Here is an 18,684-nt window from a genome sequence, read left to right as displayed (position 1 = left end):
TTCTGTAATGCCTAACGAGGCATTCAGTCAACAATTTTATTTACCAATTTTCCTTGGGTTTCAGGCAAAATTCGACAAAAATCTAACTGTTTTATGAATAAACAGTTACATTACTATGGTGTACAGTGCCGTTTTGTAGAAACAACTGCTCTTGTGTGTAATAGGTATGGAAGATATTCTTGGTAGCAGCAAATACCCGCCAGATGGCGATGTATTGCCTCTACTTAGATATTACATAAACTCCACTCTTTAGGAGCTTCTTTTTTGTTTAATGCTGTAAAAATATGTATTACTTTGTTCAAATTGAGAGCTTTTGCGGTTTTTTTGGTTTTTGTAAAATGTTTTAAACTAAGTTGATCCTGATTTTAGGGGGGGCGAAATTTTGATTCCTGTCATCATGCGAGTATAAATATACAAAACCTTCCCATGCATAAACTATTACGAGGTATTCGTCTTGTCTGCCGGACTGTTGACAGTTCACACATGCTTGCCGACAGATTTTTATGTCCGCTGCGGATATAACCAGAATTAAACTAACTTTGTACTTTGCGTACCGAGAAACAGAAACTTCTAAGTTAAGAGAAAACTCGCGCTTACATGTATCATTTGCACTATTTCCTAGAATTTCGACTTTATTTATAGTAAATACCACCTACATATTCGTAATGGCCACGTTACAAGTAAACAGACAAGAATTCATTTCGAAGAAATCTCACACTTTGAGAAGCAACGTACTATTTAATAATTAACTGTATTTATGGGTGAATACAAAACAAGTTAATCGTCCTACTTATTGTTAGTTATTATTAGCTGATACCTACTTTAATGTTGTTAAACTTTATATCCCTGCTAATCCGTTCAGGTACATGTATATGCAATCAGCGTTAATTTTAAATATGGGCGTTTATGTTAATTGTTACCATTTACGAGTTATAACAAAACGTAAACCTAAGCAAACTTGATGGTGTCCTAATTAAACCTGAAACGTTTTCGAACGAAAATGGTGAGAAGGAAGTTACATTAACGCACTAAATACCATCATCCGCCATTTTGAGTTCTGGACATAAATCTATTGGGAACTGACATGAAAGCGGACTTAATTAATTAATTAGTATGTCTGACTTTAAGTTTCAATTTTAAAATAAATACCTGATGACTAAAATTGAATCAGTGACAGTCAATTTCATAATTTCCTGCTTTCTTTGAGTGATATTTTTAACTGGGCAGGTTTAAAAGTTTTGTCATATATTGACGACAGACGACGACCAATAATGGCACAGATCAAACTGCTTGTAGAATCAGTACGAGCAGATAAATTGACAATTTTCATTGTAATTCGATTGACAATTACATATTTTATTTTATTATTTTATTTTAAGTACCGCCCGGTTCTCCGACAGAATCACATCCAGTACCACCAAGGCCAAGGAGTAGAGCGTAAAAGTAAGCTGATAATTTCGTCATTAATTCGTAANAACGATTAACCGTCTTATTTTACTTAAATCGTTGATGTAGTGTTTAAACGTCCAACTTGAGTATTTTTATAAATTAATAACTATAACATTGACGGTTCCTGCTAACGTCCACCACGTTACATAATTCGTTTCATACGCTGGGTTTCGCACCCTCTGGCCGCAATTATAGAAGTGAAGGGGGAAAACGCCACCTGTTGCCCGGGCTCTTTCTCTAAGTCTATGGGTCTACTTTGCGTGTTTTCTAGAAGCAATTATCACCATTGTCATGGCAGTAGAAGAGATCGTAGTGGGCGAATATTTACGACAGGGAAATCGTATAAATTGTCGAATTTTACGATTTCTTCTTAGTGCCTATAAATAATATTTACATATACAGTTTCTTGATACATTGATGTGTGCAATCAAAATCGCACGGTGATTTATAACGCCATTATCAACAGAACGTTAGTACCTACGACCAGAACAATGCGTCTCTCTCTCGGTACTATCATAGTCCTAAGCAGTGACATCTACTGCATACAAACAACTTTCCCCTGCCTACCTGGTTCAATTAAATTATTTTCTTTTCCGTTTTCTTTTTATTTCCGTCTATACAATAGATTTATAACATGAGAAATATACGATCATGAAAACATACTTTCAAATTCATAAACCCTGTAGAAGTAATTTTAATTCCCTTACAATTACTCTTAAGTAGAAACAAGTTTTTATGTTCCATTACCATTACCATATCGATCTGGATCCTTATTAGTTCCACTATATTTGAGATCTTAAAATTCTATTTTTAATAGTCAGTACACATTCAAAGTTTCATTCAAATTGGTCCAATAGTTTTGGCTGTGCGTCAGTCAGTCAGTTAGTCAAGACAGGATAAAAATGTACTGGATGGGCTGTTATTCCATATATGGATTATAACCATCAGGAATGGAACTCCAAGAAAATAGATAGAAATGTAGAAATCAGTTAACAGAGGGAATCTACGAAGAAGGTTCAAGTCATTCTAAACTACTTCCACCTATATTTTTATATAGAATTTAAAGAATAAATGTACAATCAAAACTAACAAGCCGTCGAATGACCAAATACGTTACTTGATTGCATACCAATTTAAATTAACTTTAACTATTTAGGTTTCGTATTTTAAGTGAAAGCGATTCCAATGGGGAATAATTTCAAAAAATCGAAAAATCTATCAGAATATTACAGTCCTCCTGACGTAATTTTTGAAAATTTTCTTAAAACCTTGTTAATAGGAAAACTATTTCAACCAAAAAGGAATAATGGCTGCTGAGAGAAAAATCATGTCAAACTCTTGCCTGTATCCTGCTGTTTTTATTATGTCTGTGTTACGTTGACCAGACAGAGTTGCTGTTCCTATTTTACTTATTTCCGAATGAACATATTGTTAAACAAAGCGTTATTAAAAGCGGTCTTTTAAAATATATACCTACTATGATGTATTATTTGGGTCGTCTGGGCTTCCACTGCAGTCAAGTGCATATATTATACTCCAAATGCAATATTTTACAAACGCCATAAAACGGATATAAAGCAAACTTTACGATCGCGGTTAATGTTGCGGTACGAGGAATAGCTATAGCGAGTTATTCCCTTTTGGTCAGTTAAAATTTATTATTTTTGCATCCGTTCCAAGCTAATTAAACTAAATCGCAGCCAAGCATTTAGCTAAACTGTTGTTCTTGTTGTTGTTCTTGCTGTTGTTATCTAAATATTCAACATTTGTGTCTATTCTGTAATGCCTAACGAGGCATTCAGTCAACAATTTTATTTACCAATTTTCCTTGGGTTTCAGGCAAAATTCGACAAAAATCTAACTGTTTTATGAATAAACAGTTACATTACTATGGTGTACAGTGCCGTTTTGTAGAAACAACTGCTCTTGTGTGTAATAGGTATGGAAGATATTCTTGGTAGCAGCAAATACCCGCCAGATGGCGATGTATTGCCTCTACTTAGATATTACATAAACTCCACTCTTTAGGAGCTTCTTTTTTGTTTAATGCTGTAAAAATATGTATTACTTTGTTCAAATTGAGAGCTTTTGCGGTTTTTTTGGTTTTTGTAAAATGTTTTAAACTAAGTTGATCCTGATTTTAGGGGGGGCGAAATTTTGATTCCTGTCATCATGCGAGTATAAATATACAAAACCTTCCCATGCATAAACTATTACGAGGTATTCGTCTTGTCTGCCGGACTGTTGACAGTTCACACATGCTTGCCGACAGATTTTTATGTCCGCTGCGGATATAACCAGAATTAAACTAACTTTGTACTTTGCGTACCGAGAAACAGAAACTTCTAAGTTAAGAGAAAACTCGCGCTTACATGTATCATTTGCACTATTTCCTAGAATTTCGACTTTATTTATAGTAAATACCACCTACATATTCGTAATGGCCACGTTACAAGTAAACAGACAAGAATTCATTTCGAAGAAATCTCACACTTTGAGAAGCAACGTACTATTTAATAATTAACTGTATTTATGGGTGAATACAAAACAAGTTAATCGTCCTACTTATTGTTAGTTATTATTAGCTGATACCTACTTTAATGTTGTTAAACTTTATATCCCTGCTAATCCGTTCAGGTACATGTATATGCAATCAGCGTTAATTTTAAATATGGGCGTTTATGTTAATTGTTACCATTTACGAGTTATAACAAAACGTAAACCTAAGCAAACTTGATGGTGTCCTAATTAAACCTGAAACGTTTTCGAACGAAAATGGTGAGAAGGAAGTTACATTAACGCACTAAATACCATCATCCACCATTTTGAGTTCTGGACATAAATCTATTGGGAACTGACATGAAAGCGGACTTAATTAATTAATTAGTATGTCTGACTTTAAGTTTCAATTTTAAAATAAATACCTGATGACTAAAATTGAATCAGTGACAGTCAATTTCATAATTTCCTGCTTTCTTTGAGTGATATTTTTAACTGGGCAGGTTTAAAAGTTTTGTCATATATTGACGACAGACGACGACCAATAACAGCACAGATAAAACTGCTTGTAGAATCAGTACGAGCAGATAAATTGACAATTTTCATTGTAATTCGATTGATAATTANTTATTTTATTATTTTATTTTAATATTTTATACAAATGAATTTAAGGGTTGACGGTCTAGTTCAACCTTATCTCAACTTATAATTTAAATCATCGGACGTCGTACCCAAAGTTATCAGTTCCCAATTTCAAGAAGTTAATAAGAAAAAAAAATCAACAATAAATGAACAGGGATAACTATAATTTGCTTGTTTATTTAAATTCTACATTAGACTAGATCACCGAACTAATAGACACAAATCCTTATCATATATTAGTTGATGATGCTGATACCTACGTATTTAGTAGGTACTCTATTTATACTACTTTTTCGTCTTGCCAATTTTTGTAAGACAGCATCGAGCTGTTCATTTGTAACTAAAGTTTATAGCGTTTTATATGGGCATTTCTTCTGCACTAAAAATTCCAATCTGGCCACCCCCGAATCCTACATATGCCCACATTCAATTAAAAGCAGATCGACTTTTTTACTACTAACGCACTTGCCCCGTGAGGGTATGCTAAAAGCAAATTTGTAATTAAATGTGTCGATTGCTGGATAGGATTTTATGTTATTTTTATGGTTCTTTTTTCTTCTAAATAGCGGTTAGTCGCAACGACAACCAGGTGTCGTTCCTGATCGATCTTTCGGGAAATTTACGGATTTCCCGGCGGCCTCGTAAAACCCATACCGCCTTTCTTCCACGCAACCTCTCAAGAAGTCCGTCGCTACAAAATCGACTAGACGATTATTTATTGCGAATTAAAAACATTTGTGCAATTAAACGGGCATTGCGCAACTTCGTCGTAAAAAAGTGCATTAAAATTTTTATGTCTTTATTTCAATTTCAAGAATGCCCATAAAATCATTAAGCGTATGCCTTAATGAAATTGACTTGTTTCATAAAACTCGACTTTGACTATGTATACATATTTTGCATTCAATAGATTACAATAAAGAATCGAAAAATAGTTAGTTCACTCGTAATGCATGCTAATATTGATAACATTAAAATCAAAAAATATTTGTATAAAAATCGCATTGAAGGTTCACAAATATAATTAGATAACCTGTAAGTAACAAAAACCCTAATTTTATTGTTTTGAAATACATCTGTACACATAAACGCATTTAGATAACCTGCTGATATGTTTAAAGGTAACGTTATTAATATTAACTTCGTGGTCACTGATTCGTAGAAACTACCACATTGCTCGAACAGCGTTCAACGTACTACTACAGACGGCGTGGTAAACGCCATCTGTATTTTGCTATTATTATTATTTAGTGTTTTCCTGCTATTTTTTACCAACCAATTATTTCAAAACCTTTTTTTGTTTTAATTTTTAATCCTATATAGTAATTATTAGTAAGGGAACTCCAAAAATTTGCTTATTTCTTGTAAAAAGTAACGAAGGTGGTTATTATTCACATGCTAATGAAAGTAATAAAATTATCAATAAAAGTATAGTTAAGATCCATTGTTCTCTGTAACGTGTTCACAATATAAATGAAAAATTAATTGATGTTTCCGTTCTCATCGTAAACATTCTAGGTTTCTTTTACTTCTTTTCTACGAATAAACAAAACTTTGAATTATCAAAACAACCATCTGTTAAATTTAAAAATGAAACCATAAAACCGTAGTTTGAAAACATCCTCAGTGCTCACAAGCCGCCATTGCTTTGCAGCAATTTTCTTTTTGATACTCTTATACCTATTTCAGCACCATAACACCTTTACAAATTTTAACAGTATAACAAGGCTCTAGCATCTAATAAAATAGTCATAAGCAGCTTAACAAGTTCATCTAATTGTAGTTGGTACCATTATATCTAACAACAAAATAATAGAAACTGCAACTTGCGGCACAGAAAGATAAAATAGAAATTTTGTACGTCCTATGCTCAACGATGCAGGTATTTTAATTTCTCTTTCAAGAATAATGTCTGTATGTACCACACAAGGCGTACATTGTCTGCTTAAACTTGACAAAATGCCAATTATAGAAGTACGAATTGTTGTTTTATTTTCTAATTTGTTACATTTTCCAAAATGCAAGTACTTCATTACCTACTAAAAATTGTCGATTTTTAATTTATTTTATTGGTTATTACAGATTATTAAATTGAGGGTGTCAGTACGTAGATTCTTGTGAACAAAACGATGAGTTGATGTTACACTTATTAACTATCAAATTTTTAAGACTCAAGCAATAACCTATATCCCCCAGGGAAGATAAATTAATTTAAAAAAAAATTTTGTTGTCTCTTATTAAGTGCTCCTATTATTGTTTATAAAACTAGCAATTCGTTGGATAAAACAGACAGTTTACACTAAGTTTAAAGCGTCAAACTGGTCAATGTTTTAAAAACATATTTGATCCAAGAATTTTCGTATAAAGACGTGATTTTGAACTGATGCTTTTTTAGTTGATACTCACTTTAATTTACAGTTTTTGAAATTCTCTATTTGAATTCATTCACATTTATTTTAAATTTAGGAATTTACTACCCAACCTCTGTTAAGAAGTAAATACACGTAGACATCAGAAGAAGGAGGAGAAATAAAGCACCGAAATATACGTATACTTCATGAAAGTAGAAGTGTTGATAAAAAAGAACGTCGAAGTCAAAATGATAGCACGCTAAAGCTAAACAGAAGTGAGGGATGCAATGGCGGGGGTTACTGCAGCTTCACAAAAGTCAAAATGGGCCATAGCGCCAGCCATGAGCCGTGCAACGCTTTACAGCGGCTGTATATTTTACAGCCTTATTCTGCACAGGTATATAAATACGGCAACGTATGGAATATAAAACTGCGAAACTGTTGCTATTTATTAATTTTATTTTCGTAAACGTTGTATGCATTCGTTTAAAGTGCGAACCGAGCCAGTGTTTTATAGGATCGACCAACAAAATTATTGCACGCGCGCTCTCGGATGTTGCTGCTTTCAACGCTACATCCTATCTCGTTCTAAAATTTCCAGCTTATTTTTGAGAGGAAACAACAGATATTCCACCCCGAATATTTCCAACCTTTTCGTTGACGACACCCTTATTAACCGGTTAAACTGAAATGGCTGCCTATAATAACAGTTCTGTTTCCATATACGTAGGGTACAACAAAACACTTCAGTCTACAACTATAAAATATACCTAAAACGTTAATATTTAATCTAATTAAGAATTGTGGGGCTTGTAAGGGAGGCTTAGCTTTTGTGAGGGGGGGGGTCACTGAAAATGTGACTTAGCGGACGGCCCCTTCTGGGTGAAATTATGGTTTCCTTTTGTTTTCTGTTTTTGGAATAATGTCGCTAAATATCTATATAATATGTCAAGAAATAATTTTCAAATGTATTCTTGATACGTAGTCATTTACATATTCTTCGGAGTACTGAGATTTGCCTAATAACTCTTGCTGTAAATATTTACACAATTTTTAATAATTAAATTGCTATTAACGCCTTATGACTACTTACCACAAACGTGCCATTGATGCACATTTATACAATATAAACTAATGCCTAGATGCATTAAATTTATTTGGAATTTTCTTAACCAGCCGCCATCATGAACGCCAAGTTTAAACTGTACGTACATACTAAATACAGTTGAATTTTACAGGAAAAGTAGTTCAAATTACAAAAAGTACATTTCCCAATCCCAATGTACACCACAAATATCAGTTTCAACTTAATATGCGTACAATTAATCACAATAAAACGAATAATTTCAATACGTGTGAAAGAGGTCATTGACCTGACGCCAAAATTTACATTTACTTTTAATTTACACTTACCTTTAAGTTTGTTGGTCATCTGTGGACTTTTGAACGGGTATAGCGAATTTTGCCATCACTTTTAATTCGAATATTGATAAAGTTTTACAGTTTTTATAAAATGTCCTAACACCACACTAAATAAACTGACACACCCGTTCGCTACCCGTTCTCTCGTACTACAACGAGTAGATCTAACGTAATAACCATTGAGATGCTAGAGATCTTAGTTATTTTTATGTCACTGACAAGATATCTATAATATCTTCAATAAGAAGTTATGTATTTATGGTACAATATTATAGAATATTATTCAGGACAAACTTAATAACGTAGAAAGTATTCAATAATGAGAAATTAGATAAACTCAGTAATTAGCTACGTAGATATAATTAAAATAAATAAAACTCAAATCGAGCCTGTAAAAAAATATGAAAATGCTGTAGATTTTAAAATATGAATGTAGGTACCTGACTTATTTAACAAAACATTAGTAATAGATAATATACACATGTACAAATTGAAGAGTAAAAAAGTAATATAAAGTAAAATTTAATTACGTACAATAAATACATGGTCAGAGACGACGCGTTTAATTTAAACTGTTATTTTTTAAGTAGGAAGCTATTTCCTAGTAGGTACATAAGAACTTATATTAATTAGGTATGCAAGAAATTAATTAGGAACCCTAAATACCATATTACCATTTCACAAAAATAGAATACAATTAAAAACTGAACAATTTTGAAAATCCATATTAGGTAGAGTTCTATCAACTTTCCAAAAACTTTTCTGTTGACTTCACGTGAATATTAATCTAAACAAGTAATTGTGTAATAATGTGTTTTCGAATTTCAACTCGTAATTTCCTCAGGAGGTGACAAGGATAGAAAGTTTTCTTCTAAAAAACACTATCAGTATTTGATAAAAAATGGTAAAATTTTGATGTGTGAATAGACCTACATATATAGGTATGTATGTTATGATCTATTTAAGAAGCAGAATAATATCATAGCTGGATGAAGTGGGTATTGCATCTTTCTTGTATTTTCCCATCCAATGTTTATAAAGTTTTGCGAAAACTTTTAAGTGGTTTAGGGGCATGAGTTTTGAAAATCTCATCAAATTCCGGAAGAGGCGATTGTATATTGAAAGCAGGTCAGTTTTCTTAAAAAGTGTTCATCATTACAGGGTTGAATCAAGACGACGTCGTTTCGGAAAGTAAAGGCGGTCTTGTAGATTGCACGTATGAAAAATTCATTCCAGTTGAGTGCAGCAAAGGCCATAAATTAAAATTTATACTGCGAATGTTTGACTCGGCTCTTTCCGAAAATCCAATAGCAGTAAGGTTGAATTTAACACCGGAAATAAATTTTACTACAATCTTCCATAAAATTTGAGATTAGGTGTCGGTGCAAACATTTTTAAAGTTTCTGGTCTAAGAGTGCCATTACTCGTGTCGTAAACTGGCCGCAAGTTCAAATAAAGAGTGGGAGGAGGCTGTGTTTATAGTACTAGGAAATGCTGCTGGGTACTAGTACCTTTTCCAGGACGTTTTATTCCGCAGCTACGTTTCCTATCGAGAACTTTACGGGCTGGATTTGAGTTTAAAATGGACATAAAACTGAAGTTCCACTTTTATAATGGTTGCGAAAGCTCTCGAGTCAACTTAACTTTAAATATTCTTGGGAAAAACTACTACTATTCTTTCATACGTCTTCAAGTCGAAAGGGAATACATCGAGTCAGTTAGACGTATCGTTTCTTTTATGTTCTGCTTTCCCGAAGAATGAAAAATACAACAATACATTGATATAACATAAATTAGAGTACATGAAATGTAAAACTGTATTGAATGAATTTAATCTGGTCCATTTCAATCTAAACATCTTTGTCAAAAACAGAACAGAGTTGATCAAAATAGGGCAATACTCGGTAAAATCGATAAAACCTGACAACAACAAGACCAAATTACAACGATTTTGTGTTTGCTCTAGTAATGAAAAATACTTTCCAGAAACAATAATAGAATAGAGCAAAGCATAAATGATAGAAACCTTATATTCTTATTAAAAAAAAAAGATTATTAATTAATCCGAAACATCCAAATAAACGGGCAGTTTCAAAGTCAAATATCTTATAGGTTTCTGACATTAAATGAGGCTTATAGTTGTTTGATTGGGATTTGAACTTCTTGACCATACATCGTTATGGCGTTTGATTCACTTCTTTGATCCAATTGTACGAGAGTCCAACATTTTCAAGTCATTGGATAAGGTCTTGCGTAAGCGATGTGTAGATTTCAGCTTTCAGTATTTATAATCAGTTGCATATTTGCATATCAAAATGATTTAATATTATTTGATGTGAAATATGAGAAACCAATAAATAAATTTCACTTAGAAATCTCTTTAAACTAAAATTCAGGTGAATGATGAGGATACCGAGGTTAGAAATGAAAAGGAATTAGAAAGAATAGGAGAACAGAGGACTCTATGGAAGTCAATAATAAATAGGCAAAAATAGGTTGGTAGGACACGTTCTCAGGTATGAAGGTCTAGTCAGAAACATGATTGAGGCAGAAACGGGAGTTAGGAGGGGTAGAGGTAGACCTCTAGATTAGATAAGATTACTGTTGGCAAATAGTTAAGGATGTGGGCTGTTCTAGTTTTAGGTAAATTTTAAAAGTTTAACTCAGGATAGGAAAGAGTGGAGGTACATGTCCAACCAGTCTTAGGACTGACGACCTTATGATGATGACATAATAATAGTATTAAAAATACAATTAATATTCGGAATTAGAACAGAAAACCTCTTGTTAAACGCACACGGGAAGATATGCCAATACTGTTGACAAAGGGTGCGGTAAGCCCTACCGTCAAGTGAATAGATTTATTGACAGGAGCGTGTTTTAGTGTCACGTGGTTCACATTCTTAACGGATTGTCGTGTATTTAGCTGAGGATATGAAAGAGTGGAGGTGCGTGTCCAATCATATATCATTCGGTCTGTTTCACGAAATTATTTTAAAAACTACCACAATTCAGCTTTCAACTACTGACCATCAGTCATTCTCGAAGAGTTGCCGTACAAACTAGTGATCAAATTTGACTAATGTTACCGGATTTGCTGGTCTGGAAAAACTCTAGAGACCCCTGCCAAAAGCTAATCAACTTGATTTTCAAAAGTACTAATCGTAAGACAATTGAAGTGAATCTATATAGTTTTATCATTTCCGTTATGAAAGTAAGTTCAACTGCAACCTATTCAGTTTCAGTTTTAAAAATTTGTACAGGTACCTAGTGTGTGACCAACCTTACACCGAAAGTTTCCATAACGATAATGTGCATGTTTATGTGTCTATAGTGTAGTATGTGTTAAGGTACAAAAGGGAATTACACAATTAGTTCCGGTCCTAAAAAGTACTCATTTCATTCGGTCCAACGTGCGAACGGTTAGCTCACGTTAAACCGTTCTCGAGTCGTCCGAAGAAATTCGGGAACCATATTTTAAAAATTCAATTTAATCTCAGATGCAAGACAAGCTTTTATTACCCTCCTAACGCCAAGCACCCTGTTTCCCATAACAAGTTTTCAAAAGTGAGAACTAATTTAATAGAGCCATTAAAATTTTACGACATTTTTTCCTAGTGCCCGTATACAATACGTCCTGATCTTTTAGGTGCAAGTTGAACGAGAGTAATAAAAAGAAAACACGTGTACCGACAACCATATTGCCATTCAGTTCCCTTGTTTCTTTATTGTATCATTTTCGGTTATAAACGGACTCTTAACAAATTAGATTGGCCAATTCTCAAACCGTAACTAAACGCCAACTGAATGCTACAAGAAAGCGAGGTGACAAAGTCACGGGGTCCCGGTTGTCTCCGTACCTAATTTTACGACATTATTAACCTATAAGCCGTTTCCACACCAAATCAAAACTACATTATTGCTACATTGATGTACGTACATATGTATAATCCTCGTTAAACTGTTATGTTCTTTAAATTAATTTATAATGAATAAAAGGGTGCAGTATTGTATGAAACTAAATCAAAGTAAAACAAAAATAATGCTATGCAAGCGAAGAAAAAGTAGGGAAAAGGCGAATACAAAGATAGGAGACGAAAGGATAGAAGAAGTGACTGATTTTAGGTATCTAGGAAGTCAGATAAGTCACGACGGAAGGAGTAGTAGGGATATAAAGCAGAGGATAGCGCAGGGTTGAGACGCCTTCAATAAAAAAGAGTCACTACTATGCTCGCGAACGATTAATCTAGAAATTTGAAAAAGATTGTATAGGTGCGAAACATGGACGGTGGGCGCGGCGGAAAAGTTTGAAGCGTTCGAAATGTGGGGTTACCGGCTAATGATGAGGATACCGTGGATAGAGAAGGTTAGAAATGAAGAGATATTAGAAAGAATAGGAGAACAGAGAAGTTAATAACAAATAGACGAGATAGGAAAGGTACAGTCTATTTCAATTTGTTAGAATTGTAACCTTGAAGAAATCAGAGCGAAGATAGAAAGAATATACACTAGGCGTGAGCAAGACAGAAATAGTTGGAACGAGCAGAGCTCTCGATATGCGGTCTTAGGACATCGGCTAAAACTGTAAACTACTAGACCAAAATGTTTAGCAATTTCTTAAAACAAAAATGTATATAAATTAACAATAGTGTGTGGAGCGTTAAGTTAATTNATATCAAACTTTGAATCTCCTTTTCACTCCTTTATCAATCAATTAGTTTATCCCATTTCGCTTCAACTAACCTAAACCTCAAAGCTACAAAAATACACGGAGTCTCAGAAACTGTACCAATGGTGACTATAAAATTTTTTGGGTATAGAGGACTGAAGGTAGCCAGTTGTTACTGTTGTACTGTAATTTACAATTGGAGGTAAGGGGGTGGTTAATACCAAAGTACGAAAACAAGTAATCACAGCAACCAGGAGTAAATATTTGTTGCGATGTAAAACATAAGTTCGATATCAATAAACTCATGTTTTCATTATAATCTTATTTACATATTAATTAGGTGATATCTGTGGCTGGAAGCTAAAAGGATGATTGCCAAAATCATTACCTTTGAGAAAACAGTAATCGAAGGCTTTCAATTATCCAAGCTTTTACTTATCAATTTCGGCTAAGTATATATTATGCTTGAAGAGAATATGATAGTGTTCTTAATTTTTCGAAAAATTCAAAAATTTTGAAAAAGTTATCATTACTTATTATAATATTAATTTAAGTACGTACATCGAACATCAAAATCAATCATTAAAGTTACCATTATCAATCAAAATCAAATAAGTATATCAACGTGTTTTCGGTTATGGCTTCTGAAGCCTGAGTAATGATGAGTGGATGTTACCTAAATAAAATTATAACTTTTAGTTTCATAACTAACCCAAGACTCATTGAGTTTCATAAAAATGAAAGTATTTAATCTCATATAAATTATAACATCTTAAGTTCCTTGATAATATATTACTTACCTAAACCGAGTATGTCTCAGACCGCATGTTAATTTCCTCCCCTGGTGCATATGATATTTCTCGCTAACCCTAGAGTAGTTTTGATAAACATTCCCAGAATGCAGTGTATAGAATGGGTCCTTATTTTGCCGAGAATTCTTGATCAAGCATGCTTTTAATGATTTCCTTCTCTTTAAAAAGGAGTTCAAAGTTGTATTCAAGATTTCGAGCTTAAATAGTAGCGAGAAAGAAGGTAAAGAGAAAGGTGTATTTACGATTATAGTGTACTTAGCGGACAAAGGAAGGTCTCTTGGATTTATTGCCCATATATTTTAATTCAGTCTCGTTGTTCCTGCGGATTCATGTGCTACTTTAAAGACAAAGGTCCATTGTGTGACAGAAGTAAAGTAAGTAGATCATTTCGCGTGTAGGGCGTAGTGTTATCCCTAAAAGTACAAATTTTACTCTTTATTTTTCCGAATGCGGTTTTTATTTTGCACCAGTAATAGCATGAGCTTTCGCTGTTTATTTTGAGAGCTTGGAATATAAGTATCTACGGACCAAGTGGATAGACCCATTTGTAATTCCTCGGCAAGATCAAAACTTTTTATATGGTAATACGTTTTGATTGTTTCGCTTGAAAAATAACACGATTCTTAGAAACTGGTCTGTCCGACTCTTTTATTAGGTGAAATGTGTTGGGAGATTTTGGGAATGTTATTTATTGAACAGCTTCCTAATATTAATAATAATAATAACAAAAACAACAATAAAACGTCTTTCTACTGTTTCGATTGTTAAGTGAATGGTGCATTTGTCTTTGAAGGTTACCCATAAAAATCGGAGAAAAGATTGGCTTCTATTATTGAAACGGCATTTTTAATTTAAAGTAAAATATGGTCGGCAGACCAGCCGCACACATTCACTCCGTTCTTTAGCAAAGCAAGCGTATAGAGAGGGAAATAATAAAAATTAACCAAAACGTTGGGTGAGCAACAGATCATAAATGTCATGGAGAACATATATTACAAAGTTTATATGGACCCGACTTAGTCGGCAAACGATAAACGAACCGACAGTAAAATTGTTGAAACAAAACAAAGGTGGAAAAATTTTAACGGCGCGTAAAAAGTCGGAGCCAAAAAGCTGATCGTAAAAATAGACCCCGTTCAACTTACTGCTTCAAATCTATAAAAGTTCATAGAACTGGCTGCGAAATAACGAATCCGCTTCGCAAATCGATACGCTTTTCGAATCCTTTAAACGTTTAACTTTGCGATAAAATTGCAATTCTACGAAAAGGTAATCAGTTACACATATTCTTGGTTTCATATAGGTAGGTGAGACTAAGCAAAGCAATTCCATACGGAATGATTAAGTTAATGCTACTTATGACTTAATCTACTTTTAGCCGCAGTCAGTAAAGTCAATAATACCAAAAATCCGTTCGATTTGTACGTTACATACTCGTTGTTTTCTTATTTTTAACATCGTCTTCGATTTGTTCACGAAACCCTAGAAGAACTGTCTGTGTTTCACAACCTGAAATTAAATTTAACTCCTAATCTTATATCCTCTTGCCTACGACTTCACCTGCGTGAAATTCGATTAGATTATCCCATTTTTACATCTTTAATGGTGATATTTTCAAAGCTCATTTTATAGTGAATGACATTCTCATGGTTAAACTTTGTCCAAAATTTCAAGTTTATAGACTCAGAGGTTTGGGCTGTACTTTGATTGATATATCAAACTTTGAATCTCCTTTTCACTCCTTTATCAATCAATTAGTTTATCCCATTTCGCTTCAACTAACCTAAACCTCAAAGCTACAAAAATACACGGAGTCTCAGAAACTGTACCAATGGTGACTATAAAATTTTCTGGGTAAAGAGGACTGAAGGTAGCCAGTTATTATTGGTGTACTGTAATTTACAATTAGAGGTAAGGGGGTGGTTAATACCAAAGTACGAAAACAAGTAATCACAGCAACCAGGAGTAAATATTTGTTGCGATGTAAAACATAAGTTCGATATCAATAAACTCATGTTTTCATTATAATCTTATTTACATATTAATTAGGTGATATCTGTGGCTGGAAGCTAAAAGGATGATTGCCAAAATCATTACCTTTGAGAAAACAGTAATCGAAGGCTTTCAATTATCCAAGCTTTTACTTATCAATTTCGGCTAAGTATATATTATGCTTGAAGAGAATATGATAGTGTTCTTAATTTTTCGAAAAATTCAAAAATTTTGAAAAAGAAGATGACTGACTTTCCTTCAATAACTTTATAATGGCGAGTGATTTCATAATTTACATTTAGTTGAAGAAGTTGACAAACCAAGTAGACGAAACGGAAAATCACCCTGTTCCTTCGCATAGCTAAAGATGTCGAATTGGAAGCATTTAGGTTAAGCCTTTGTATGAATTAGTTGTTGTCTTACTATGACCTTTTACAGGAGTCTTTTGACATGCATAAAATACATTATTTTTCCTTGCTCTTTACCTAATGACCAGATGTTCGGTCTACTTAAACGGAATCTGATTGGATCATTTAACCATTGGGCACTATGCATATTTAACACATTCGTAATTGCAGTTTATTATACGGGATTATATCCTGAACATCTGCCAGTAAAGTAGAAAGCATGATGTCTGATGCCGAATTCATAAGGATGATTTATACGAACACGCAATACTTATTGACTCATGATTCCATTCATTACACCAGGCTGTATCAAGATACCTTAATGACTTAAAATGTATAAAAAATTAAAATCTGACGCACATAGGTATACGCTATGTAGTAAGAAGATTGTCAATGTAAGCAAATTTTTTTGTGTATTGTATATAAGATTTTGGCCCGGGGTGCGATGTAACCAAATGGCCTGGTTTAGAAGGGAAAGTGCACAAATTTTAACAGCACTCGTTTTTAAATAAATTTAATAAGTTAGGAGGAAATTTNTGTTCTATTTAAGACCAATAGATTATTAGAAAGTACGTAGAAATTTGAAAATTTCTAATTTCTGGCATCTTACCAGCGAGGGAATTGAGTCACACTGAAGTCATTTCTTTTCTATTCTTAATTTAGATTGCAATATAACTGCCATTCATACTAAGGGTAGGTTCTAACTTCGATACAAAATACGCTATTAATCACATTAAAACTATAACAGGTTTGTATTGATATTAAATCACTCAATCTAAAAATAAGGAAACATGTCCTAACAACCTGTAACGACTTGCCGAGATATAAAGTAATAAACGGATAGATCTCCGAATTGGAGAGCCTCCATTAAATGCACTACTACCATGCACATTTCAGCATTTTACGACTAAAAATTTATGAACCATATAAAGCAATTTTATTGGCCAACTTTTATTATATAAGTTCTTGTATTTTCATGTCAGCAATTGAAGTTGTTCTTTTTCGCGATAAAACATCTTCTTTGGAGGGAAATTTATCTTGGAACTGTCCTTGCTGGAAAACCACGATAACAGACAGACAGAATCGGATCACTCGTTATTGCAGACTGCCAGGAAGAAGGCTTCCATCATATTATAAATATTATACAATATCTATCACATGTAAATGTGCGTAGAACAGCAGTTCAATGTCAATGAAGGATAAAAATCTTAATATTTTTTCGAATATAATATATTTTTGAGGAAATAATAATTAAATAAAAGGAGAGATTATATACAAATTTCAATATAAATGTTATTCGAACATTTTTTATTACATCATTTGTACATTTTAGGCAAACAATAAATTTTTAAATATCTTAGACGATTCAGCTAATTTATCAAAAATATTATTAAGGTTTTTTTAATTTCTCTTTTTTTTTTCACATTTTTTGAGTGCAAATGCACCCCGGGCCAGTCCAGCTCTGAGTATAGAAATATGTTTCGTCATCAAAGTTGAATTAATTTATGGGAAATGGTGGGGTGTTACAGTCGAAAAGACTTTTCCTAGATAAAGTGCCATAAAATGTGAACAGCGTGTCTTTGTTCGATCTAAAATAGGCGTAGGCAATGGCGGTGCTTCGGCTGCTGGCTTGCACAAAGTTAATTAAGAATTTGTTTAGGAATACCCAATTAACCGACAGTAAATTTTCATCAAGCATTCATGCAGGTATGAAATACGAGCGAAGTCTGCTTCAGCTATAACGTGATTTACAACAACACAATGCGCGTTTTATGACCTATCATTCTGGGGATTATAATATAAGTTTTAACTGCTCTCTAGCGTCCCTGAATGCAACTAATATGTGCCGTTGGCAAAATAACCGTCGAATGTGCCTTTCGAATGGTTTGATTTGCAAAGGAACTTATACCATGAAAACTATTTTATATTTTGCATTGCTATATAGTAGACGAATTACGACAAAAGTGTTGCATTATCTTACTTACCATAGTGCCTACATACCTACCTACTTACTTAATGTGATTCTTTAGTACAACATAATCATTTTTAATTGGATGAGGGTGGCGGAGGCATTAACGTTGTTTGAAAATAGGGTTGCCATCTCTAAAATTTGGAAACTAGGACAAGACGCGTGAAAACCCCGGATTTTAGAGTTCAGAACCCGGACCTAAACATAGTCAGTGTAATAAAAAACAGTTGAAAATGTCATAAATCACCTTTTTATTGATTTTCAGATCATAAAATTAAATTTAGTCATTTTTTATCATCATTTTAAATGTACCTAACAAAACAGAATCTTATTACAATTTGTTACAAATTGTTTTAATAATCAGTTAGATTTCTTTTACGTGTGTGGCGGGGGGCCCAAGACTTTAAATTTTTAAACCAGGACTACAAATGAAGCCCCCCCCCGATGCCCTCTAAACTAGGACAAATCCGGG

General features: G+C 33.4%; 1 long non-coding RNA gene across 1 annotated transcript in view; it reads left to right on the top strand.

The window, feature by feature from the left end:
• Positions 1–1,374: 1,374 nt before the first annotated feature.
• Positions 1,375–18,684, top strand: part of LOC108735474 — a 20,796-nt gene continuing 3,486 nt past the window's right edge. Inside the window, exon 1 of the long non-coding RNA XR_003232217.1 lies at positions 1,375–1,443. This is a non-coding gene — a long non-coding RNA (uncharacterized LOC108735474). The remainder of the gene's footprint in view (positions 1,444–18,684) is intronic.

Source organism: Agrilus planipennis, unplaced genomic scaffold (assembly GCF_000699045.2).
Source record: "Agrilus planipennis isolate EAB-ADULT unplaced genomic scaffold, Apla_2.0 scaffold91, whole genome shotgun sequence".
Classification (NCBI taxonomy): Eukaryota; Metazoa; Arthropoda; class Insecta; order Coleoptera; family Buprestidae; genus Agrilus; species Agrilus planipennis.
The sequence above is the reverse complement of the archived record's forward strand: the minus strand, read 5'-3'. Positions and strand labels throughout refer to the sequence as shown.